The sequence below is a fragment of the Capricornis sumatraensis genome, chromosome 6 (genome assembly GCF_032405125.1).
Source record: "Capricornis sumatraensis isolate serow.1 chromosome 6, serow.2, whole genome shotgun sequence".
Lineage (NCBI taxonomy): Eukaryota > Metazoa > Chordata > Mammalia > Artiodactyla > Bovidae > Capricornis > Capricornis sumatraensis.
In genome coordinates, this window is record NC_091074.1 from 48,722,322 (window position 1) to 48,748,422 (window position 26,101).

Below are 26,101 nucleotides of genomic sequence, written 5' to 3' on the forward strand. Positions count from 1 at the left end.
ATCTATTCATGTATTTGCATCCAGATTTGATATTTTTACCGGGAAGGTCATGAATATAGACTGCTCCCCACACATGCACACTCCCACACACGTTCACCCCCACTTTTGGCACTTCACACCCTGAATAGGCACCTCAGTGAAGCAGTCAAATTGCTGTAGTTAGGGCATCATTGATCCCGTGCAGGCAGAAGTTGCATGACAGGGTGGGAAGAACACAGGCTCTGAAGCCAGGCATCTCTGACACCCAATCAAAAACGCTGTTCATTTAAAAAAAATTCTCTTTTTCCTCTGTGTTTCATTTTGGATATTCCCTATTGCTGTGTCTTCAGCCTCACTAGTCTTTGCTTCTTCAATGTCAAGTCTGCGGTTAATCCCTTACAGTGTAATTTTCTTATGAGACATTGCAATGTTCATCTCTAGAAGTTCACCTTTTTAGATATCTTCCATGTTTCTTAACTCTTTTAATATAAAGAATACAGTTGTAATAACTATTTTAATGGTTCTGCCTGATAACTCTAACATCTGTACCATCTATCAATACATCAAAGCCAGATTGATTTTTTTCCACATTATGAGTCACGTTTTCCTAATTCTTTGCATTCCTTATAGTTTTTGATCAGATGCCAGACAATGTAAATTTATCTCATTGGGTGTGTGATATTTTTTCATTCCTGTAAATATTCTTGAGCTCTGCTCTGGGGAATAGTTGAATCGCTTGCAAATGGTGTGGTCCTTTCCAGTCTTGTTTTGTCAGGTAGCCCTGCAGCAGTGTCCCGTCTCGGGCTGACTCTTCCTCCCTGCTGAGGATGACTGTCCTGAGTCATCACTGTCACCTGGCATCCTGTGAACGCTAAGCTTTCTGTCTGAGTGGCAGGCATACTAGGGTCCCTCTGAGAGTTCCCAGCACTGCTTCCTCTAACCCTTCAGTGTTACCTTTGCACTCAGTTTGTTCACATGCATGCATTTACTTATCAGTTCTCAGCTGAACACTTGAGGGGACCTCGTACAAATCTCTTTCTGGACCATCCTCTTCTCTGTACATTTCTCTATTCTGTCCTGTAAACTCTAGCTGCCTCGTATCCACTTGCTCTGTTTCCCCAACTTAGAGAGTCTACTGCCTTCTGCCTGGGACCTTCTTCCCGGTGCTGCAACCCAGAAATTTTCTTAAAGCAGTCAGCCGGGGCAGTAGGAGGCCTCACTTCATTTCTTCTTTATCTTAGGAATCCCTACTTTTCGTTGCCTGGTGTCCAGTGTCTGGAAAAGTGTCTGTTGTATATATTTTGTCTGGGATACGTGTGTATAGTTCAGGTCAGAGAGTAAACCTGTCCTTTTTAGTCCATCTTAACTGTAAATTAATGAAAAGTGTGACATATATGAAGAGGATACCACTCAAGGATTTTATAGTCTTCTTGCATATTAGTTACTGATTTCACTCAAAGATAAAATTCCCATAGTAAATTATTTTCATGTGGGTTGGTACACCTTCCTTCCTTCCCTCCATTTTTCCATCTTTACTTCCTCCCTTCCTTCCTCCCTTTTTTAAATGCAATAGTGGCTGGCATGTTTCGGGTTCCTCAGTTATTCACTTTTCACAAATACTAATTGAGCATCTACTGGATACCATATGTACTACAAGGCACCCATGATATAAAGAGTGATATGATGGTTCTTGCCCCAGACTAACCATAATGTGGTCATTGGTTGAAAATTTTCCCCTAAAACCCTCATGAGCCAATTTTTTTGCATATACCCTGTGAGTTGCCATTTTGAATGAGAAAAACAAAGGTTTTTAAAAAGAAAGGAAGATAACATTTGACTAGCAAGTCTTATGAACAATGTTTGGACAATGTTGGCCAAAATAAGTTAGTTCAAGTTTTTCCATAACAGATTATGGAAAAATCAAAATGAACTTTTTGGCAACCCAATCGAAGGTACTCAGTAAATATGTATTATTTGAATGAATGAAAGTTATCTGTAAATGTAATAATCATATTGATGATTTTAAGACCATATTTAGCTCAGTATGGCTTGAAGGGATTTGAAGATAATTTTCCATCTCACTTGCAAAGCAGTTTAATTGAAATTATGTATTGCACCATTGATTTACTTCTGTCAGTGTGGCTGACGCTGGGGCCATGGCAGTCAGTAGACTTGGTTCTTGTCCTCCGAGCTTATGGTCTGGAATTGTGTGAAGCACTGGCTATGTTACAGCACCTAGGCGTGTATTTATCCCAGACTCATTGAGTCAGGGAAGGCTTCCAGGAGGAGATGATGGCTAAGCTGCAGTCTGAACAAATGATGCCTTTGGGGAAGAGGAAACTTTTGAATGAATTTAGTTATTCCAAGACATAAACTACAGCTTTAGAAGCTAGAGTCAGACTTTTATATCCACTGTCTACTTCTGTCCTCACTAATAGGTTTCAAATAAAATCAGGTGAGCCATCAAGGTGAAATCACTTTGCAATCCTGTACAGGACAATATCTTGCCAATACCTGGTTGAAATGAAAAGACCTAAAGTTCTATCCTGTTTAATACAAAATTCATTAAAAAGTATCCCAGCAGAGGTCTGAACCCAGAAGGCTAAGGTCTTAACAAATGCTTGTTTAATTGAATTGAGGACATAAACCCTGAGAGGTGGCAAGGAGAGAAACTGGGGAATCTGCTGCCCCCCTCCACTCAGCTCTGGGCTGCTGCCCGAGTTCATCTTTCTTCAGTTCATCCAGCTCTGTAACAAAGGAGTGCTTCAGTTCAGCAGAGCAGCATAGAGCTTACACGCATGCTGAGCAGGAGGGCTGTCGAGAGAGACTGTGTAGTAAATACAGAGTGCTCATTGAAATGCCAAGTGTCACTACTTTGGCATTTAATTATCTGAGTTGCTGGCAGCTGGAAATAGGAAGCAAGCAGGAAAAAAGAAGAAAGGCAGTGAGGAGCAGAAGGCAAAACTGGACAGTGATCTGATATAGATAGTTGGCCAAGAGCAATACTTTCTAAGCACATCCTTAAAAAACACTCACTGTGTGTCAACTGTTAGAATTATCTACATTTTTGAGAAGAAATCTCAGTTAAAATGCCTTACAGCTTTTAGGAAATCACCACTTGGAACTTACAGAGGCACAATCAATGAACTCTTAAAGTGAAGATCATTTTAGGTTATGTTCAGTGTGGGCTGTCAAAGGTGTCTAAACACAGCAAGGTCGTGTGGGAAAGGCATTCAAACAAAGCAATGCCAGTGCTGTGGGAGTCCTGTCAAATTTGAACTAAAATGACTTGGCAGCCTGCTGGTCTTACTCATCTCTGGTGGAATAGAGAGATGTGGGCTCTGGAGGTGGCAGAGAAGGATTTTAATCCCAGCCTTGCCACTTACATCATGAATTTGGGTTTGTGTGTATGTTGTCAGTTCCCTCAACACTTAAATCCTAAAACACTTAAAGCTTCCATCAGAAGCTTTCATTGTTTCAGTGCTAGCCTAAAAGTTACTTTCTGTAATACCTAGCACAGAGCTGATTATACTGGGGGATATATTTAGAAAAACAAATTCTTTTTAAAGCAGCAGATACTTTTTGTTAAGCAAAATATTATGCAGGGCATTTGTGTCTGAAACCAACAGAAGGAGCTGGCTGCTTAAACCAGGGAGAATGACCTCTCCCAGGTCTGGACACCTTTGTTCACATGTCACCTTTCAGGAGGCCTCTTCAGACTCCATTCTGCCTAAGTGCCAAGCCTTCCCCAGTCTACCCCTAACCTCTGGCATTCCTTTCCCCTTACTTAAGTCCTGTTTTTCTCCATAGCAGTTACCAAATCTGCCATAGAGCATATTGATCTGTTGAGCTATTGGCTTGCTCTTCCCCCGCTGGAGTACGTGTCATGTGTTGTGTTCTCTGCTATATCGCTAGCAAAGAGGCATCCCTGGTACCTGGAACAAGGTAAGCACTCAACAATCACATTCTTCAGTGAATGGTGCAAAAGTAGTGGTCAGTATTGACACATATGGTTCCTGCTCTGATAGTCTAGTGTTGGGGAAAAACAGGTCATCAGGCAACCACTGAACTGTGTGGTTAAATATTATGCTGGGTGAAGTGTGAAGTATTGTGGGGACACAAAGAAAGGCTTCTAACCCAGACATGGGAGGTCTAGGAAGGCTTCCTGGAGGAGGAAACCTGACCACATAAGAAACTGAGACTCACAGATAATAAGTCACTGTCCCAAGGTCAGATAAGCTGAAAAGTGGCAGAGCTGATTCCGAGTAGTGAGATAGCACTGGTAAAAAAGTATTGGTATCAGTTCTGAACATGTCAGATTTAGAGGCTGCAGCAGTCAGGTTCAGGACTTTAGTCATGCCAATGGGGAGTCAATACAACCATGCGTACATCATTGAAGATTGATCAGAACAAGATTCCTTATAGGGACTGGGTCCAGGGAAAGTTCATATTATTCTGGAGAGTGATAAACAGCATTGTTGGGGAGGCAGAGATGAAATTGTGAATTTGTATGACTCTGAAAAAATGATAGTAGGAAGTCTGGGGTTTTGTCAGAATCTGATTCAGGAGAAGTTGCTTCTAAAACAAATATTCCATGTCTAGGCCAAAACAATGGCTAGCATGTATTCAAAACAAATTTTTTTTTAATAAAGATACTTTGACCTAGGAGTTCCAGTTCTAAGAATTTATCCTAAGATAATTTATTCTAACATCATAATCCAATTATATATGTGTACATATAGTACATGTTCATATATGGAGAGAACATGTTTATGTACTCTATATCATTATTAATAGTATATATGCATATACACAATTGCAAAATAATTGGGGACTATCTAAATGTCCAAGAGGGCACTGATTAAATAATATGGGTGGTAGCTCAGGTGGTAAAGCATCTGCCTACAATGCAGGAGACCTGGGTTCGATCCCTGGGTCGGGAAGATCCCCTGGAGAAAGAAATGGCAACCCACTCCAGTATTCACGCCTGGAAAATCCCATGGACCAAGGAGCCTGCTGGGCTACAGTCCATCAGGTCGCAAAGAGTCGGACACGACTGAGCGACTTCACTTCACTTCACTTCATAACGGAATATTATTACATGGTTGTTAAAATGATAATTTTGAGATATATTTATATGAAAAAATAATTGTTATTAAGCAAAAAAATTTACAGTATATATATAGCATGACTTCCTTTTTTAAGGGAAGTGTGTGTGTGTGTATGTATAAAATACTTATTTCCATGGGATAAAATACAGAAGGACATACATTACTATATTAATAGTGTTTATGTATATATTAACAGTGTTTACTTATGCAGTCAGTACATTTTTATTCATGTAATAAGAATTAGTGTAAAGCAATACAATGACAATTATGTATACCTCATCTGCTTGCCAGTGCAGGAGACAATAGATGTGGGTTTGATCCCTGGGTCAGGAAGATCCCCTGGAGGAGAGCATGGCTACACATTCCAGTATTCTTGCCTAGAAAATCCATGGACAGAGGAGCCTGGCAGGCTATAGTCCATAGGGTCATACAGAGTCAGACACGACTGAAGCGACTTAGCACACACACTCGCAAGAACCCCTTTAAGAAATGGCTGGACCTTTCCAACAGTTTTCCTTTCTGAGGTTATCACTCCCACCTTCTCTTGGGCTGAGAAGTATTCCCAACTGCGTGTGAACGTCTCTGGAGGGCCTCTGCCTCCCCCCTCCCAGGTCCTCCCCTCCTGGGAGCCTTTCACAAGGAAGATCCAGCTTTTAGGACTCAACCAAGACAGCCATTCGTCTTTCAGGCTCAGACCAGCGGAGGGTGCACCCAGCGGTGTCCACTGGCATTTTGTGGTCATGAAATATTACTATTTTATACTCACAAATAAAAGTTAGCGGCATTTCATTGCTGCATGGTGTGAAATGAGACCTCCTAACCAGCTGGATGCAACAGCCTGGCGTAGAAATGGTGATGACTGCTAGTGTTTGTGGTGCAATTCAATTAGGAATATTTTTTTGTCTTCTCTTTGGTGAAAGGGGTAGTCAAGATGAATGCCTTGCAAACTTCTGAAATATGTACTTGTATAAAAGAACTATTAAAGTAGAGTAACATCTCTATGATCTTTGAACTAAGCCGTCATTCTGCCATTATTGATGTAGCTGCTTTAAGCCGTCTAATTAAAATCAGAGTGACAGATTTGTTATTGAAAATCTGAAACCCAGCTCACATCCCGTACAGCACATCTGAGCAGGGTATATATCTGCTGTTTTGATGGGCTCTCAAAATTGCTAAGCTGTGCCGGGTGCCAAAAGGAATTCAATAAATCTTTTCTTTTCTTACTGAGCAGCTCTCATTAGTCTTTTTAATAATAGCACTAGTGGATATCAACTTCAGTTCTCTAAAATAAATTAAGTGTGTCCATTAGGGTTGTAATTATAGCATCAGACATGAGTTTATTCTGCTACAAAGAGATGGCCTAGCTGATAGAGCCAAGAGCTCGCCTCTTGGCCCTTTACATTTCCAACATTGCTTTGTGCGTAAAATGTGGATCTAATATCTGAGCTGAGGAGGGGTGGCCTGTAAAGATCTTTTGTCATCTGAACTGACAATATTTCTGCCCCTTGGAGTCCTGAGCATACGGTATCAAGTGGTGTGAATTCTGCAGATACTAAGTGAAAGCTGATCACCAATGAGCAGCCTGCAGTTCAGAGCCTGCTAAACAAACCGCGTAAACCTCAGAGTAGGAGAAAACGACAGAAGGCTGCGTTATCTGAAAATTTAGCTAACTTTTTTTTTAAGCCATCTGTCATGATTATTCAGATTCGAGGGCTAAATGGAACAGAAGACATTGCTGGGCGATTAAACAAGTTCTCTGAAAATATTTTCATACCCTTCCCTCTTGTCAGAAGCTTTTTTTTTTTTTTTTTTCCCTACCAAAGATGTCATTTGAATGTTTGGGGTGTTTTTTTATTTTTATTCAAGTTTCTGTCGTCCATGCCATGGGAAAACCTTGTTATTCTGTTAATACTAAAGAATGGAGTGGGATGCAAGTAGATGAGTTTGTAGTGTATAAGGTTTATTCTGGACTTCTGGATCTCATAGCCTTATAATGTCATTCTCAGTCCTGATTGAGATGTCTGGATATTCTAAATTACTCTATAAGAGATTTCTGCAGCAGCTGGCAGAGGATAACATTTAAGCAGAGCCTTTTTCATCCCCATGCCCAGAAAAGTGCAAAGAATTATGAGCATTAAAAAAATGAGCAAGGGGCCAGGAGACTGCATTTCATAGCAAGAATCTACCAACACTCTCTTGTCATTCATTATTTTTCTACCTCTGCCTCCAACTTGGAACAAAAGTTTCTGTTATTTCTTAATTCATGAACAGTAACACACATTTTGGAAGCTCTGTCCTGTTGGGCAAGTGTGGAAATTTGAAAAGATATTTATATCTTTTAACTATGTATAGAAGGTAACCTCCCTCTTTTCCCATCTTCTGACTTCATTATTAAAAGAAAGAAATTCACATGTTGATGTGAAGGCAACTGAGTGTCATTTCCCTTTAAATAGTACAAAACATATGGGGGCAGGATTGCATTTGTCACAGATTGTCAAAATATTTTTTTTTTTTAAGAAACCAAAATCTAGGGATGGTTCCAAATGTGCCTGATTTCCCTGAGCAGTAGGCAGCTCGACCTTTACATTAGCAGATATATTTATAAATATACATATGGCCTGCCAGGACCTGATTGGCTACTGATCTGATGAGCCAGCAACAGAATTATGGTGTATCACCTACATGGAGTTTAGTTTTAGTGTTGTTGTTTTTTTCTAAGTTACTGATTTACCTTAGAGGTTTTCACTTGCAGTCACCTAATTTATCTGTATTTATTGACAGGTACAATTTGTTAATACAGGCTGTGGAAGCAGAGAGCGTTTGAATGTTTTGAAGTGTTTTGTGGGATCTTTAGACGATGATAGCGTTTTTTCCTCATGAATCCATGACATTTGTCAAGATAGACAGCAGCGAGAGGCATAAAAGAGAGCCAAATGTGTTGATTTGAAAGAGTGCAGGTAAAACCTTAAATATTACTGTTTCTAGTCTGTTTCAGGCAGTTGGAGAGTTTTAAAAAAATAAATATCTAAAAGGTGCCTTGCGCTTCTCTGAAAGAGATGACCTGTGAATACAAAAACAAAATAGAATGCCCCATCCAGAGGTAAGCTAGGTTCCAGAAAGTACCAGAGGTCACCAGCATTCCGGGGTGTCAAGAGCCCCTAAGGTTACCTTGACATTGCAGTAAGGGCCCTTAGTGAATACGGTTCTGAAAGTATTATTTTTCAGACAACTCAGGTCAGTATTTTTCAATCTTTTGAAACAATGCCCTCTTTAGTTAGCAGACACAGTGACTCTCCCCTGCCCTCTGTGCCCCTCAGGGGATGGGGGTTGGTATGTGCTTTGCACTTCCCGCCTCTGACTTCCCACTCCCTCTTCTGATGAGAATCTTCTTGGCTTCTTGGTTAGAACTGACGTATCTTCACCAGCCAAGAAGATTTTATAGAGCTGGACTTGCCAGGATCCGTGTTACAAAAATGAAAGAAAATTATCTATATTTAAAATATAAGATTATAGTACTTAATATCCTTTTAAACTACACCACACCCCCTGGAGATTCTAATCTTTTCCCACCTCAGCTTGGGAATCACTGATTGAGGAGACTTTTCCCAGCTGCCACTTCTTCCTCATCCTCCGTATACATTAGCATGCTTTCTGCTGCTGCTGCTGCTAAATCGTATCCGACTCTGTGCGACCCCATAGATGGCAGCCCACCAGGCTCCCCCATCCCTGGGATTCTCCAGGCAAGAACACTGGAGTGGGTTGCCATTTCCTTCTCCAGCGCATGAAAGTAAAAAGTGAAAGTGAAGTCGCTCAGTCGTGTTCGACTCTTAGCGAACCCATGGACTGCAGCCCACCAGGCTCCTCTGCCCGTGGGATTTTCCAGGCAAGAGTACTGGAGTGGGGTGCCATTGCCTTCTCCGAGCATGCTTTCTAAGCCAATGCTTTTTCTTTTTTGCATTAACATTTCTGGCTGCTTTTAAATTCCTGAATATTCACCTTTCTCTAGCTGATGACATTAAAGGACGTTTTCCCTACACTAAAACAATGAAATTGCCTGAGTGAACTACATACTTTTGCAACTAAGTTCATTTCTTTTTCAGCTTCACAGGCACAGTGAAATGTGTAAATAGGGACCTTAATTTTCCCTCAGTTGCAATCTATAGTCTTTAACACTTCTGAGGTGGAAAAAACATACGAATGCTGTTCTTTTAAACTTGTAATAGTTTCGTAAATTCCCCATGTACTCTGTGCTCTGTAGTAGTGAGTGATTGCTTTTTCTGAAGACACAAATGGGACTGATTGACTTTTGGAAAATAGCAGAGGCCACATGTGTCTTTAGGGAAGTTCTCTGCCCTCACTAGGTGCCTTAACAGAATTAAAATCACTAAGAAACAAAAATTTCAAATGGACAAGAGGTCCTTTACGGAAGTAAGTGCTTCCTTATTTGTGTGGATAAGGCAATCCCGAAGCTCTGCTGAGTAGGAACATAACCCCACTATCTTCTCTGCATCAGAGAGGGGTACTGGATCCAGAAATTAATTAGTAAAGAGGAAAAAGGGTAAAATCATGGTTCCTTCATATTCATTGGTTTTTTTGAATACAGTAGAATCCATTCATTAATTTATTCAAACCCAGTTCTTGACCTACCACTGTATGTAATTCATAAAATTTCATGTTGGGGAAAAAAAAAAAGGTGTAAATCCATAACTCTTTACTCTGTTTTCATGTATGGTAGAGAAGGTCTTGAAGAGCTTTGCACATCTCACTTACAAAATAAAGTAGAAATGAGTGAGAATTTGTACCATATGTCCACCTATTTTTTGCAGTTACAGGAATCACAAATGATCTGAGCTCATAAAGTGCTAATTTTTCTTAGAATTTCTCTTTCTGTTAAGATATCTCACCTAGGTCTATGAGGCTTCAGATAGATTACAATGAAAAACTTGGTTAGCTTTCAAATAAACATTTTAAAATTTACAAAAATAAAATATTGAAAACATTTATATTTTCTTCTTCTTAATTACATAGTTTAAAGTGATGTGTATTTTTCAAGCTATCATTTTATTTTTAGCTCTTATTTGGAGGTTACCGTCTTGTTTTGATCATCTTAATTTTATATTATCAGAGATATTTATTCACAGATCTAATTTACTTCTTCTTAAAAAATTTCACAGCAGTTTTGTGTGAAAATTATTCCCATAGTGAAGCATCATAGTAAAAGAAATAGGCTAGGTCTAGCATGGGTAATAAGAACAGGTAAATTATTTTTGTAATAAAGAATTTGGCCTTGTCCAATGAGAGGTCTCCTTTGCCTTCAGCTTCTGGGAGATAAACAGCAACCCACTCCAGTATTCTTGCCTGGAAATCCCATCAAGGGAGGAGCCTGGTAGGCTACAGTCCATGGGGTCGGAAAGAACTGGACACGACTGAGTGACTTCACTTTCTTTCTTTCTTTCTGGGAGATAACCTATGTCATACTTGATAGGAGTGTCTTTTTTAGAGTGGGAGCTGCCCACAACAAATTTTAGGGTGAGCTTACCACACCAGGAAGATCAACCATGAAGTTAGGATGAAGGCTTTGTGTTTTTTGATATCAGTCAGCCTGGAGGATGAGATTAACCATGAGAACATTGAATTAATTAGCATTCCTATGTACCAGAGACCTAATAAAAACCCTGGAAACTAAAAACTCTGGGGACTTTTCTGGATTGTCCATAGCAGTGTAAGGAATGCAATGCATTCTGAGGACAAGTTTTTATATTTGGAGCACTCTCAGACTCTTTATATATCTTCTCTTGGATGATTTTCATCTGTATCCTTTCTCTGAATGATTCATTCTTGTTGTTTGGTCGCTAGGGTGTGTCTGACTCTTTTGCAACCCCATGGACTGTAGGACCATAGCCCGCCAGACTCCACTATCCATGGGATTTCCCAGGCAAGAATACTGGAGTAAGTTGCCAGTTCCTTCTCCAGGGAATCTTCTCGACCCAGGGATCCATACCATGAGTATAATAGCTTTCAGACAGTTGTATGCATCTGTCTAGCAAGTTATCAAACCTGAGATGGCTAGAGGAACCTCTCAAATTTGCAGGTGGTGCCAGAAGTGAAGGAGGTTTTGTAGAGGACTGTGCCCTCAAACTTTAAAGTTTTGTTAACCCCTGCAGTTAGTATCAGAAGCAGAATTCTCTTGAATGACCTTGACTCACTGAAGCATTTAGTTTGGGAAGACTTATTATAATAAAGATCAAAATCTATTTTTCTGTGAGTGAAGTCTCTCTTAAATAATTTTTGAAATAAGTTGAGGAATATATCTATATATACTAATACTAGTAAAGTAACAGTAGAAGCTATACCCACATGTAGGAAGTATTTTATGATGGTAATATAACCTCAAATCCTAAGGGCTCCTTCCCTACCACATTTCATATTATTGAACAAGGAAGAGCACTTGAAGATAACTCATTTAAGAAGTGACCCTCTGATAATCCATCAGAAATCAGACAAAATAAACCAGTCAAAAAACCAGAAATCGAGACTTAAAAGATATAACAACAAAATGCAAGGTTCAGGCCTTATTTACATACGAATTCAAACAGCTCCTGTTAAAAATATAATTTTGACACAATTGATAAAATTTAATTTTAAAAATTTAGACTGTTTTAGAAAATCCTAGGACAATTTTGCCAAATGTGATAGCCATGTTATGGTTACAAATATTTGTGGTTATGTTACAAATATTCTTTTTAAATGTACATTGAAGGATTTAAATGGCATGATATATGAGATTTACTTTAAAATATATAAGAAATGAAAGGGAAGAATTAGGTAACTGTTGAAAATCTTAATAATGGTTGAATGGTAATGAAGGAAATTGGAGGTTCACCACCCTATTCTTTCTACTGTTGCATATGCTCAAAGTGTTTTATAATAAATTGTTTTCCAGTATTTTTTAAATTAACTTATTTATTTTGGTTTCCTTGGGTTTTTGTTGCCGTGTGAGTGGAGGCTGCTCTGTTGCAGTGGGCAGGCTTCTCATTGAGGTGGCTTCTTTTGTTGTGGAGCACAGGCTATAGGTCCATGGGTGTCAGTAGCTGCAACTCACAGGTTCTAAGCACAGGCTCAGTGGTTGTGGCACGTGGGCTTTAGTTGCTCCATGGGCATTTGGAATCTTCCCGGACTAGGGATTGAACCTGTGTCCCCTGCATTGACAGGCAAGATTCTTATCCACTGCACCAGCAGAGAAGTCCCTTTTTGTTTTTTAATGAAAGAAAGGTGGAAATTTTCTGACTCTAAATCCTGAAGAAGCTCATGCTAACTTGTGGAGCCCCCTGGCTAGGACATCATTATCCGAAACTCTGGGCCCTTGCAGCCTGAAGAAACTAAAATGCCCTACAAAATTGAACAACTCTGCTTCCCAACCACTGTCCCATTCATAGGATCCAGAGGTAACCGCTAATCAGAGTGTAGAATGAGGCAAGTTTAAAGTTAAACTAGAAAGAGAAATAAAAGAATTGGGTCAGTTTGTGACATGTGCAAATTTTATCCTGAAACAGAGAAGAACGATCTTAAGCCCTTAAAGTCATACTGGGGGTGAGGAGAAAGGAATTATATCCAGTTTTATCCTTCCCAAATCAGGCACTTCTCTTTAAAACAGAATTTTTTGGGGGTAAATATTGTACAAGGTCAGTGTTCCATAGAATAGCATACCTCTCTGTGGCATACTAATCTAGATATGAAAACTAGTACAGATATGAAATGCTAACCCACTACAGAGTGTTCCTTAAAAGTTAAGTGTCCTAACCCACCTTCTGAACAAAGCCTCTGTTTGTGTCACAGATGGCAGAAGCATGCCTGCTTTTCAAGTAGCTTCTTGTTGGCAAACTGGTGCCACTCAAAACAGCAGCATCCTCAGTACTGCCTCAGGGGTCATTGCTGACCTGAAGGAGAAGGGTGAGATGTGAGTCAGCTGGTCTCTTTCCAACTCTGGAAATAGCTTAGCATTCTAAAGTATAGTAGGATTTAATTGTTGGAGCCCAATCATCAGTTAAATATACAGCAGTCCTTTTCAAGGAACTGTTATTATAGGCTTAAGTGTAAATACACCAAATAGAGCAGTTACAGTGTGCCCATCAGATAATCATATGCCTATCAGCTAATAGGTGTTCTACAGATTATTTTATTGTGTTTAGACCCGGCTTTGCATCCTGGCAGTCGTGATGCCAGCAGAACCTGAGCTTGTCAGTTATGTCTGCCTCTTAATTTTGCAGTAGATCTCTTTTCATTTCCCTTTCTCTCTTCTCACAAACCTGTTATTTATTTTATCCAAGTAGTGCATTCAGAATTTTCTCATTTCTGAAGAATGCCATTTTTAGGTGCAAATGGTGACTGCCTGGGCTTCCCAGGTGGTCAGTAGTAAAGAATCCGCCTGCCAGTTCGCAAGACACAGGAGACTGGGGTTCAACCCCTGAGTCTGAAAGATCCCCTGGAGGAGGAAATGGCAACCCACTCCAGTATTTTTGCCTGGAGATTTCCATAGACAGAGGAACCTGGCAGGCTACAGGTCATGGGGTTGCAAAAAGTCGGACACGACTGAGCACACACACGTGCACGGTGATTGCATAGAAATCGAGTAATGACTCCTTTTGTTATGCTGGGTCAATTTTGTTATGATCTAGTCTTGCTTTGTTGTAGTGACACCATTAAAATACAAAATAGAATTCAGCTTCAAGCCCCTTCTGATGTAGGTAACATCAGACAGAAAGGGTTTGTCTTTGTGTGGACAGGAAGGATCTGAAATGAGCCCCTCAAATGTTCTCACTTTACGAAGAGTAATGTGTCTACCTTGCTATGGCTGTATTCATCACTGAAGATGAAAACCAAAAGGCTTATTCTTCCCTTCCCCCCTCTTTCCCACCTCCTTCCTTCCCTCCTTTCTTTCTTTCCATCTTTTTTTTTTTTTTTTTAAATCTCAGGAGACCAAAGTGATACAGCAGGAAAAATATAGCCAGATTAGAACCTCTGAATCTGTTTTGAATTTAGGGAATACTCATCTTCTCATCCTTTTCTCTTTAATTGCCAGCTTCACGTTAGAGTTGTTACTTAACAGATATCCTCAGAAGTTTAGAAGAGGTTGAACTGTATTGACCAGAGTGAGAGTTCCGTCTGTATTTCAGTGATCAGAGCAATCTCAGCTTCTACTGCTACAAGTAATCTTGTATCACCATACTCTAGCAGAAGGCTTCTCAGCCTCAGTGCTACTGACATTTTGGGCCAGACAGTTCTTGGTTGGGGGACTGTTCTATGCATTGAAGAATGTTTAGCAACATCTCATCTTCTACCCATCAGACTAGTAATATGTCCCTCTACCCTCACCCCTCCTTTCCCCCACCTCCTCACACACACTCAGTTGTGACAGCTCAAAAGTATCTCCAGATATTGACAAATGTTCTCTAGGAAGCAGAATCGCCCATGGTTGAGAATCGCTGCTCTAGGATGTAGCACTGGTGGTCTCTTTCAAATATTTTGAGAAGATGGCTATGGCAAACTTTCAGGTTGATAAAATGATAATTTCTCCTTCTCCAAATAGTGTATTTGTTTTTTTCAAGTTGACAAGGGAAAAAAAAAATTGCATTTTGAACATCATGTCCTGTAAATTACCAGAATTCTCTGTTAAAGGAAAATCAAAACTGTTTATCTTCTCTTAATATAAGAACTGTAAGTGTTTTGTGTTTTTTCACCATTAAAGTATCTCTTTATGACCATTTTAGTCACGAGTCTTTACCAGCATTAATGAAACAGCAAGGTCTTGTTTACTCTCCACTTTAGGAAACCTCGGAGCTTAAGTAGAAGGATCTGTGCCAGATACTGGGTGATTATATATGTATACTAGCTTTGAAAACCACCCTTAATAATTGTTTTCAAATTACCTTATGTGCCAGCGTTTTGCACTTAAGCAGAGACGAAAGCTAAAACTAAATTACTGGCTTCCTTGTTGAGAGTGAGGGTGTATGAATGCAATGCATGTTATCCATTTAGAATACAAAATGACTGTACAGTTCTAAATGAAATATTTTATCATAGGTAGCATTTATCCACCAAGTTGAGAGGCATATCCTGAAACAGGAAATAGCAGAATCAACTTAAAGCCCCTCATCCAGCTTTCTTCCCTAAAAGTATACTCTGAAAATGCTTCTTTTTGAATTTTACTCAATTTCTGGACAGAGGTGCTGGATTGCTTAACTTCCCAGCCATCGGGAATGGTTGCTCTGAAAGCAAACATTTGAACTTCTAACAGGGCAAGCATGGAACTTAGAAACCAAGGATCCAAGTTACTTTGGTTAATTCATATACAGCAAACTGAGTCCTTCACGGTGGTTCTGGTTGGTTGTGAAAGAGAAATCTCCAGGAGAATAAAAAACTCTCCTGGGCTTTCATAAGCTTTAATGCTGCTGAAAATGATGTTTGCTATAAGCCACAGCCATGTAATGGTCCATAGCCTCTTAAGATCTCTGCTTTCATGGGACTGATCCTGATCACCTTATATCAATTCTGATCAAGTCAGTAAATAGCTGTGTATCTGGTTTGTGCAAAAAGCAAAAGGTCTACTCTGAGTGGAAACACTGGGCATTAATAATTCCTTTCCTCAGTCCTACTCTTCTTTGGAGAGATTTCTTGTCATGTCTGCAGGATCTGCTCACTTTTGAGCATCTGCATTTCTAACCTGAATGTGGATTCTAGGCAACCTTTTATTCAAAGCAAGAAAGGCAGATTAAAAAAGAGATTGATATTCCAGCCTTCTGAGTCTTCACTTTGTGCTGACATATTAATCGTCTGTTTTACCTCTTTTGAACAGTGAGGCTCTGTTCAGTTTGTCGGGTCACATGCATTTCATTACACTACACCTTTGTGACAAAGGCAGCTTAGGGGTAAAAATGAACCCAGAGATGAGTCAAGTGTTTGGCTTGAGCTCTGTGGCTCAAACATGGACAAGTCATTGGTCCTGACAGTCTGTCCTCTGACACATGGAAAAGACCTGTGGCAAGTCGTGTTGATGGAGCCTCACACATTTTCCAAGGAATGTTTTGTCTCTAGACTGTGGAGTCATATTTAAATTTGCTCACTCACTCATATTTAAATTTTACCCAGACAGCCCAGTCTAAACCCTAATGGATGGGATAACTGCCTAAATATACCAAATGTATTTAGTAATTCAGACTTTCTTCCCTGGAATTAAAGATTGAATTTCTTTTAAGAATAATGATGAAATGTTCTATTTTTTGATCTACGTGGCAGTTACATGAGTGTGTTCAATTTGAAATAATTAATTGAGCTGTATGCATATCATTTGTGTGGTTTCCTAGATATAGTACTTAGAAGATTTATTTTAAAAAGAGTAATGCTGAAACTGACAAGAATAATGAAAGTTTATAAAAGGGGTGAAAGCTTACCCATGGGAAAAATAGAATCACGGCACCTTAGTGAACTTCAGGCTATCATTTATATAGCTTAATCAAATATCTTTGCCAATATACCTTTATTAAGCACTTTTATAGGAGGCTTATCACACAAATATGTATTTTTCATATGTGCATACAGTCATGATTTCATTTTGTAATGCTGAAACTGCTGTCTCCTTTTAAAAAGTATTTCTTTGTTGCTTTACTGATAAGATTTCTGTATTATTTAATTAGACTACAATGGGTATTGAGTCCAGTAGCATTGGACTGTAGATCATTTCATCAACACCCTAATGAGTCTAAGCCATTTACCATATCTCCACTACTCATTCAGTTGGAATAATTTTGAGAGTCAATAAAGGTGAGGTTTCACCCTGAATATCATGCCACTTCTGCTGCATGAAAAAATCGTATTGCTGAGGTCTTCATCCCCTTAAACTAGCAATGTGAATTTGAAATCCAATTTTAAAACCTCTTAAGTTATAACCCAGAGGTCTCCATGATCCATATAATATTTTAGCCCACACATTTGGTATAACTATATGAATTTAGATTTATAGTAAGGAGAGAGAAGGGATAAGGAAGCTAATCTGAGTTAATGGAAAGTATAATTATAGTTTTTAAAGATATTATTTATGGGATTATAATTTATTTTAAAACAGCAAAGTGAAATTTGCACACAACAATGTATGAAGTATTTTCCTCACTTTCTACTCCTAGTCACCCTCCCCCTTAAACTAATATGTTAACAATTTGATGTCTGTCTGTCTGTATATTCTTGATGACTATAGAAACATACAAACATTTGCATACATACGATTTTTTTGTTTTTTATTACAGAATGGGATCATACTATATACATTTTTCAGCACATTGTATATCATAAACTTTTCTTCAAGTCAGTCTGTGTAGCCCTTCATCCTTCTTAATATCCACATCACAGCCTATAGTATATTGATTGTAACTAAAGATTCAGGCTATGTTCTGTTTCCTGCCTGTATAACACATGAAGCAATAAATATACTGGTACATTTATTCTTATATATTAATATTGGATAGAGAATTTTAAAAGAGAAATGAATTTTAAAAACTGTTGCATATAGTAACTGAAAATGAGTTAGCAGGTACAGGCAGACAGAGGTTCTTACTAGGTGTTTTTACTAAATGCCTGTGAAGATTCACATGTACTATGTCAGTCATGTACACGATCAAGGAGTCCTCAAAAATGTCAGTTTTTGGCAGAAATAGATTGCCTGGGGCTGGGGTGGAAACAAAGATTAACTGTAAATGGGCTGAGCTGATTGATACTCTCATCGTTGGGATGATGGAGAATGCTTTACAATTGGATTATGGTGGAGAGATGCATAACTCAGTAAATTTACTAAAGTCATTTAATTGTACTTTAAAATTGAGTGAAGTTTTTGGTATGTAAATTATACCTCCATAAAGTTGTTTAAAGAGGTAAATTGTTAAAGCAGTTCATGGGCCATGCTTTTTTATATCATCAACTAGCATTATCTGAGAAAAAAACTTTCCTTCAGTAAAGTCAATTTCGCCCACCAACACCTGTTTGATTTATTACAGTCTCAGAATTCTTGGACTTTGCTCAATAAATATTTTCTGAGTTTAACTGAATAAATTCTTTATTGCTCCTGCTGACGACAGTAGTCATTTTTCAGGGTGGCATTTTAAAAAGCTATGGTCTTATTATTTAGACACGGATGAGTTTTATTAGTCCTGCTCAGTCATTTACTCAACAGTCACATGTGAGTACAAGTGCATGCCAGGCACTGTTCTGGTCATTTGGAATGTATCTGTGCCTTAGAAAGTTGAAGATCCCTGCCCTCTTGGAGCCTGTGTGCTGCACTGTGCTGTGTTTAGTTGCTGAGTCGTGTCCGACTCTGTGCGTCCACGGGTATTCTACAGGCAAGAATATTGGAGTGGGTTGCCATGCCCTCCTCCACTTGGAACCTATACTCTAGTTTGAAGTCTGAGAAAGGAGAGAAGATCATAATTTCATATTTTAAAGCAGGGCTTCACAAATGAATTAGAGGGTTTCTGTTAAAATACAGATTTTGGTTCAATAGGGATGCTGCCTGGACTTTCGGATTTCTACCAAGCTGTCAGGTGATGGTAATGCTGCACACTTTGGGGACCAAGGTTTTAACCGACAATTTCATGTGTATACATAACAGTCATCTTTTTATGAGGTTGTACTATATTTCTTGCCCTGTGTTTCCCTCGATTCCTTCTGTTTCCTGGGATCCAAATCAGCGGCACAGGTGAGAAGGGGAGGTTTGGTGATCTTGATAATCAGCTTACCTTTTCTGGATTCTTTGCTGGCTGAGAGGTGTGCTGACTGCTCCGAAGAGTAGGAACTTAGCAGGTCTTGGAAGTAGCTAGCATCTTTTGGCTACCCCTTACACAGCACTGGCCTTCCTCTCCACATTTGGTCTGGAGGTTAGGGAGCTCGAATTTTGCTGCCCATTTTTTATAACTCTGATTCTTGATGGTTAAAACATAGGCAGCTATTGAAAGTTACAAACCAGTGAATTCTGCTGATTGAATTAGGAAAGACATGGTGAAAGGAAACAATATTTTTGAGTGACTACTCTGTACACTTAAGTATTCTGTGATGCTTAAACCTTAGGAAGTCTTTACTCTTATTTTCATTTTCAAATATGAGAACTGTGGTCCTCAGAGTATTTTGCTGATTTTTTTTCTTTTTCTTTGGTTTGTTCAGGATCATACAATGGGTAGTTAGCAGAACTAAGATTAGAATAGAATTTGTATCTGACTTGGAAGAAGCAGCAATATCCTTAACCTCGTCGTACCCTGCTGGAAAGTTCTTCATTAAGGAAAATTTTTTGTCTCTTAAGATCTCCCTCAATTTTAAAACTTTTGAAGTAGAAGTACCATAATTTCCTTAAAAACTATCACTTCACTCTTATGCCTCACTACTACTCAGAAACTATGAGAATACAAGGCCTTGATACTATTATAAATCATTGTACCTGATAACCTTTTGTGAAGATGAAGTGTGAAAAGATTCTGCTTCTGTCTCTTATTCTTTTTAAATATTCCAGCAGGACAGGAAAGATATGTTTTAGATACAGGCAACTTTAGAAATATAGAAACATCATCTGTTGGAGAATAATTGATCCTTGTTATATGCCTGGTAATATTTTTGGCTACTTATCTTCAGAACATCAGATTTAATTAAACATAGTCACTAATTAAGGCACAGAATATGTGATTAAATTCCTGGGAAATTAGAAAAAGAGAATCCCAGATAATAAGTAGAATTCTCTTCATATGTCCCTCCCTCCACCCCCACTTTTTGGTAGTTGCTTGATCTTTTGTCAAGGGCAATGCAAAGAGAATGTAATTAATGCAAGTGTGTTTGGTATGCCCAGTAATAGAATTTTTTCATTGAAACATAACCTTTCTATGATGCTTCTGTTATTACTGGCTGTCAGGTAAAAATTAAATGAGCTTGCTCTGAGCTTCAGATTTATCTTTCTGTCTGCAAAAGGCTATGTGAGACTTTGAGGAAATACATAGCTTTTATTGATGATTCGGTAAATTAGTACCATCAATCTGCGGTAAACATAATACAGCCTCTCCTTTAACCTAATGGTGGGGGGTGGGGGTGTGCAGCAGTGATGCTTTGTGGCCCAGCACTCTCTCTGTGCCTTCTGCTTGGAAAAATACCTCTAGCTACCAGGGACTTCTACCAGTTAGTGTGCTAATGCTGTTATTTACGTACGTGGCAGCCAGCAGTTCATGCATCCTTACAGATTAGAAAAAACACCTAATTTACCAGTTTTGGTTAATTGCAGCTTTATGGAAATCAGATTCAAAAATGAAACTGAAAACTGACCTAAAGGATACAGAAGGCCCTTCCATGCGTTATCTCCAAAGGGCTTGTCCTTTTGTACTTTCCTCACAGCAAACATCATCCTTGATTGTCTTCCCAGGGGATAGTCCCCAATAACCAAAGCCCCTCAACAATATTATCAGTCTGGGTTGACAAAGATACCTCTCTTTTCTTTACCTGCATTTCTCAAACTGAACCACAAAGCAGAGATTGGCTCCTAAATGGCCCTTCTGTTTTGTGTCTAGTATAAGGATCAAACAGGGAGCCCCATTTATCCATCAATCAGTGTTCCTCATATGTGATGTCTGTATCAAAGGATAGTCCCAATGAGCTCAGTGCTGACTTGAACTCAAGCTGAGTCACCAAGGACTTGGAGATGGGATCCCACTTGGCCAAGTACCAAAAAAATCTCTGGTTTCCTGCGAAAACTCAGGCTTTACAGGGGTGCAGAGTCTGACTTCACATCTTATGAGACCAAGCAGCGCATCTCCAGCAGGGCCAGAAATATTGCGGGAGCAGTCCTTGCCTTGCTTTTCCAGCACTCTCACTGCCAGTTTTGTTCAGAGCTCCAGAAGTGCAGGGGATGTGTGAACATGTCAAATTAATGAAAAACAAAGTTAAACATTTCAGAACCTGCAAAAGGGTTCAGTTCCAGAAATGAGCAAAGGTTTAGGAAGAGCTTTATTTTTTTAAGCGAGGTTTATTCATCCTCCATAGACATAAAAATAAGTCTTTCAAAGAACATTTGAGGCATTTGGCAACATACAGACTCTGGCAGCCTCTCCTTATTTATACCATGTAATTATACTTGCCTTTATATGTGTGTCCTTTTCATTACTGAGCCTAACATGGTCTTTTGTGAAATTCCAGTTATTGATTAGCACTGGCAACTCAAATGTGGCTTTTTATACATCAATAAATCTTTTTTCTTCCTTCGTAAAGCACAGCAGATCTTGTTGGACATTTGGGGAGAAAACGACTTAAAATTCACATCCAGATCTTGGCTGCCAATTCAGGACTTTGTTACTATGAGATTTGCCAAGTTTTTAGCTTACTCCTCTTTGAAAGTGCAGAGTTTGGGGGTGGGGGATCCCTGTCGCTAGAGTAAAAATGGAGTGACATCATTAGAACTTGGCTAAATCTGTGGCTCCCATGAAATTCTGGCCTCCACATCTCCCCCAACCCCCTTTTTGTTTCTTCCCTCTTCACTGCTCTTCAACCCATCCTACACTCCCTTCTCAAACTGAAAGCAAACAAAAAACAGCTCAAAGGCATAACATCAGAAACCAGCTATGAGCCTATCAGATTTGTTTGAATAAACATAAATAAACAACCAAAGACTTGGCCTTTTTTCAAGATATTTAATCCTTTTGCCAGTTGTATACTTAGTGTTAGTTTTCATTAGGAAACTGGAACTCCTTTTAAAAGGTGAAAATTATTATTTCTGGGGAAGAAACTAAGGAAACATGAGCAGGAGCATCAATCAGGTATTTCCAGCTTCCCATTAGTAATTTACCCAAATTATCATTATGTCCAATCCACAGTGCAACCAAGAAAATATAGTAGCAGCCAATTGTTTTAAACTCAGTTATCTTTAGAACTGAATCTCTTTAGAACTAAAGTTCTTTGATAATGTTATTTTAGTCTTATAGGTTTATATCAAGATATGTTGAGATCATAATTTATTGAAGAGGGTTACTTTAGCCCATGTATTAAATGGTTCCTTTGTGCTTGAAAGAGTTAATGCAAGTTTTTATGCTGCCTGCTTTGCAGTCACTACAGATCCCCTCATTCTTTTGAAATTAATAAACTTGTTCTTACCTTTGTCTGATTGTGCAGAGATTTGCATGTAGACCCGCTAAACTTGCCAACTGTAGCAAATGGTTAGTAACTATTCTCAATATGGGTGAGCCCACAAAGTACAGTTTAAGAACTGAATGCTATTTCCTTACAGCAAGTTTCCTTCTTCCTATTGAATGTTGGCAACCTTGATTTTGGAATATTTTTGCATTTACAATCAAGAAACTCTCAAAGAATTTTATTCTGACTGGCTTATTAGGAACCCATGATTTATGGCATGTTTAATTCCACCTGACTTCCATTGGGTGGTTGCATGGAGAGAACGTGGAATGTGTTTGGATTTTGTCAAAGCCCAAGAATTGCATATTTTTTGTCACAGATCAGATTCAAGCCTATATTCAAAGCATTTATTTTCATTTTACTTGTTTATTTACACACACACACATACACACACACATATACGTAACATGAAAGTGATTAGTATGTGGGTTCAGAGACTAGTGTCATTCATAGGATACTGTTTCCACATCTTCCAGGGTCAGGAGGCCAGTACCAGCCATACAGCAAGAGCACAGTGGGTTCTGATGAACCATTTACTTTCTTGTAATGCAAGAGCCTGTTTAGGGTGATCCTTGTGCTGCTGTCAGAGCAATGAGGGTCAGCAGTTGTGGTGACAAATTAGTTTTGACAAGCTTAATGACCCCAAAGAAGAAAAGTCTGTGGCTCTGATAGCAACTGCGGAATAATTGGTGAGCTCAGCCAAATGGGGAATGTGTTAAAATTCCCCAATTCTCTGTGGCAGGCCAATTACACCATTCAGCAAAGGGGTGGAAGGTTGCCATCCACTTCTTTAGCCTTACAAAAGCATCAGCAGGCTGTATTTCAATCAATTGAATTTGGTTTGGCAGGACATCAGGACACTGAAAGAAACAACTGGATCTTTCAAACTTTGTTCGTACGAAACACTTGGGCAAAGAGCAAAACGAGAATTTTTGTAAGGCACCAGAGGATAATGCTAATCTCATTATTGGCAGACTCTGCTGTCCACTACAGGCTAGCTGTCTCTCATCTGCCTTGGGGTGGGGAGGCCCTTAAACGTAGATTTCTTAGAGGGTACAATAAGTAAATGATTATCAATGATCAGTCCACCCAAACACAATCTTTTCATTAACACATCCAACAAAAATTTTATTGTGAACCTACAATGTGTCAGGGCTCTTCTGGGATCAGGGGATGAGATTGTGTCCATCTCTTTCCAAGAAAAGACACCTGCCTGCATGGAGCCTATATTCTAATGGATAGATACAGTTATAAGCAAATAAATAAACCAGAGGGTTCCCACGAGGGGGCAAGTGCTATGGAGGAAATACATAGTGAGTGTGGCAGATATAGTAATTTGCTAGGGGTGCCCTAACAAGGTGCTACAAACTGGGTTGGGTTAAGTAACAGAAATTTGTTGTCTCACAGTTCCGAAGACTCTAGGCCTAAAATCGAAGCACAGCAGGGTTGATTCATTCTGAGGGCCATGAGGGAAAGATGTGTTCCAGGCCTCTCACCTTGACTTGTAGATTGTTGTCTTTTCCCTATGTTTTTGTATCACTTTCCTCTGTGCAAGTCTCTGTGTTCAAATTTCCCCTTTCTATGAGGACACAGCAGTCGTATTGGATTAGGGCCACCCCTTTCCATGACCTCATGTTAATTTCCTCCCTCTGTAAAGACCCTGTCCCCAAGTAAGGTCACATTCTGAAGTATTCAGGATCAGAACTCCAACATACGAATTTTGAAGGGAACATGATTCAACCCATAACAGCAGTTAAGCCAGCTAAAAGAAAGTGGTCAGGGAGCGCATCCTGGAGGGAGTGTTAATGGAGTTGAGACCTGAGAAGAGGAAACCAGTCTTGGGAACAGGTGAAGGCAGAGTGTTGGGGCAGAAGAAACAGCATATAAAAGACCCAGAGATGGTATGTGTCTTAGAGAGAGTTGCTAGAGTGCTCGTAAAGATGAGGGAGGGCTTTAGGTCAGAGGTGTGGCAGGGACCTGATCACATGGGCCATGTTGGCCAAGTATAAAGAGGAATTGGAATCTGACTGTGAGCATAATTGGAAGCCAGTAGAGCATTTTAGTCGGTGGAGTTAGGTGTTCTGCTTTTCATTTTAAAGCCTGGACTACAGAGTGCCTACTGAGAATAAGGCAGTGTGTCCAGTGCAGAGTGGGCTCAAGGCTTTTCTACAGTCTTCACCATAGCCTGCCTTGAACTCTCACCCTATATCTAATCACCAGGACTTGCTGCTGCTTTCTGTCAGCCTGTTGCCTTATTATGTTGCCTGTTTTCCCACCTCTAGGCCTTTGTCGGTGATATTTCTTCTACCTGGTTTTCCCTAAATGCTGTCGGCCCATTGAACTCCTATTCATACTTTGACACCCATCTCAAAAGTCACTTCCTGTATGGCATCAGCTCAGATTCACAGAATTCATCTGTCTTTGCTCATGTCTTTTATTATGTCACATTGTATTGCATCTGCTGTTTACATGCCCACTTAACCAGTTACTGGGGGAGCTCTGTGCGGGCAAGGACCCCAACCCCATTCATCATCATATGCTGAGAGCCTACCTCAGCACCCAGGCCAGCATCAGAGCCCAATACCCATTTATTAAGTGAATGACTAGATGACATATAAGTCAGGGCCCTGTGCTTAAAAAGAGAAACCATTAAGAACTCTTTGACTAGTGAAGTAAAGCGGAAAGAATGAGGGGATTCATAGGCACACCAGCATCAGTCTGAGTTCAACCCCAGTTGAGTTACTTCTGGGCATTGGTGCTTAACTTCATACAGCCTCCGTTCTCTTACCAATAAAATAAACCTAATGATTCATGATCTTTCTTGAAAAAGAATAGAATGAATTTAGGAAACTTCTGTGACTGTTCCTGGCCCATGGCCTGACACAAACAAGATGCTTAGTAAAATGGTGCTTGCTTATCCTTATCTTTGGAAAGCCTTAGTGTTATTGCACATGAGAAAAAGCACACAAAGATTCATGGAAACTCTGAATCGGGCAGTTGTTCACTTATGGGCTTGGTAGTTGTATATATGGCGGATATTTACCTCAGTTTTCAGGGAACTGAGAGAGTGGAAGGCAGTGTTGCAACATTCTGGTGGAAAATCGGAGATTTGGAGAAATGGAAGAGTCACAGCTTTTCATTACCAATCAGCTTTTTATAAAGAACTTTAAGGATGTACCATTACTACTGCAGAATACCAGCACTGAAGATCTGATTCATTAACCGTGAATCCCTTTGTGTTGGGGCTTTATTTCCTATTTCCAGGAGGCTGCTTGATTTGCAACTTGGGCATTTCAGGCAGACCATTTTGCAAAGTCTTGCAGCATCTACGGTGTGAGTCTTTGTGTGGACCTGAGCAGATGATGCAAATGCTTAATTTCTGAGACAAAAGGAAGAACATTAAGAAGCTCTTTCCTTTGTGCACCCGAGCCAGACTGGGAATGAGAATTAAAGAACCCTCACCATGAAGTCTGTCAACACTAAGATTTCTCTGTCTGTTTTCCAGAGTCATGGTATATGTATGTGCTTAATAGCAAGGTTTTAAATATGGCTTCTATTTAAAATCACTATTCTCTTGTGCTGCTTCTGGGGTGAGGTTCTAATTTTCTGTGTCAGTACTACCTTAGGGCGGCTCGATAAGTGTCTTGGTTGACATGTCTGCAGTGTGCAAATTCCATCTGGAGGTTCATCTCGAACTCCCCATAGCTTGGGCCTTTGTTCCTCACGCACTCACAGTCTAGTGCCTTCTCCTCACTGCCACCTCAATAGCAACTTTTACAATCTTCTTTTCAACGTGCTAATTATAAAGGTGAAAG

At 39.6% G+C, this 26,101-nt stretch overlaps 1 protein-coding gene across 1 annotated transcript in view; it reads left to right on the top strand.

Moving 5' to 3' along the window:
- Window positions 1-26,101, top strand: part of GLIS3 (GLIS family zinc finger 3) — a 477,578-nt gene that overhangs the window by 312,835 nt on the left and 138,642 nt on the right. The gene's annotated exons all lie outside the window — the stretch shown is intronic.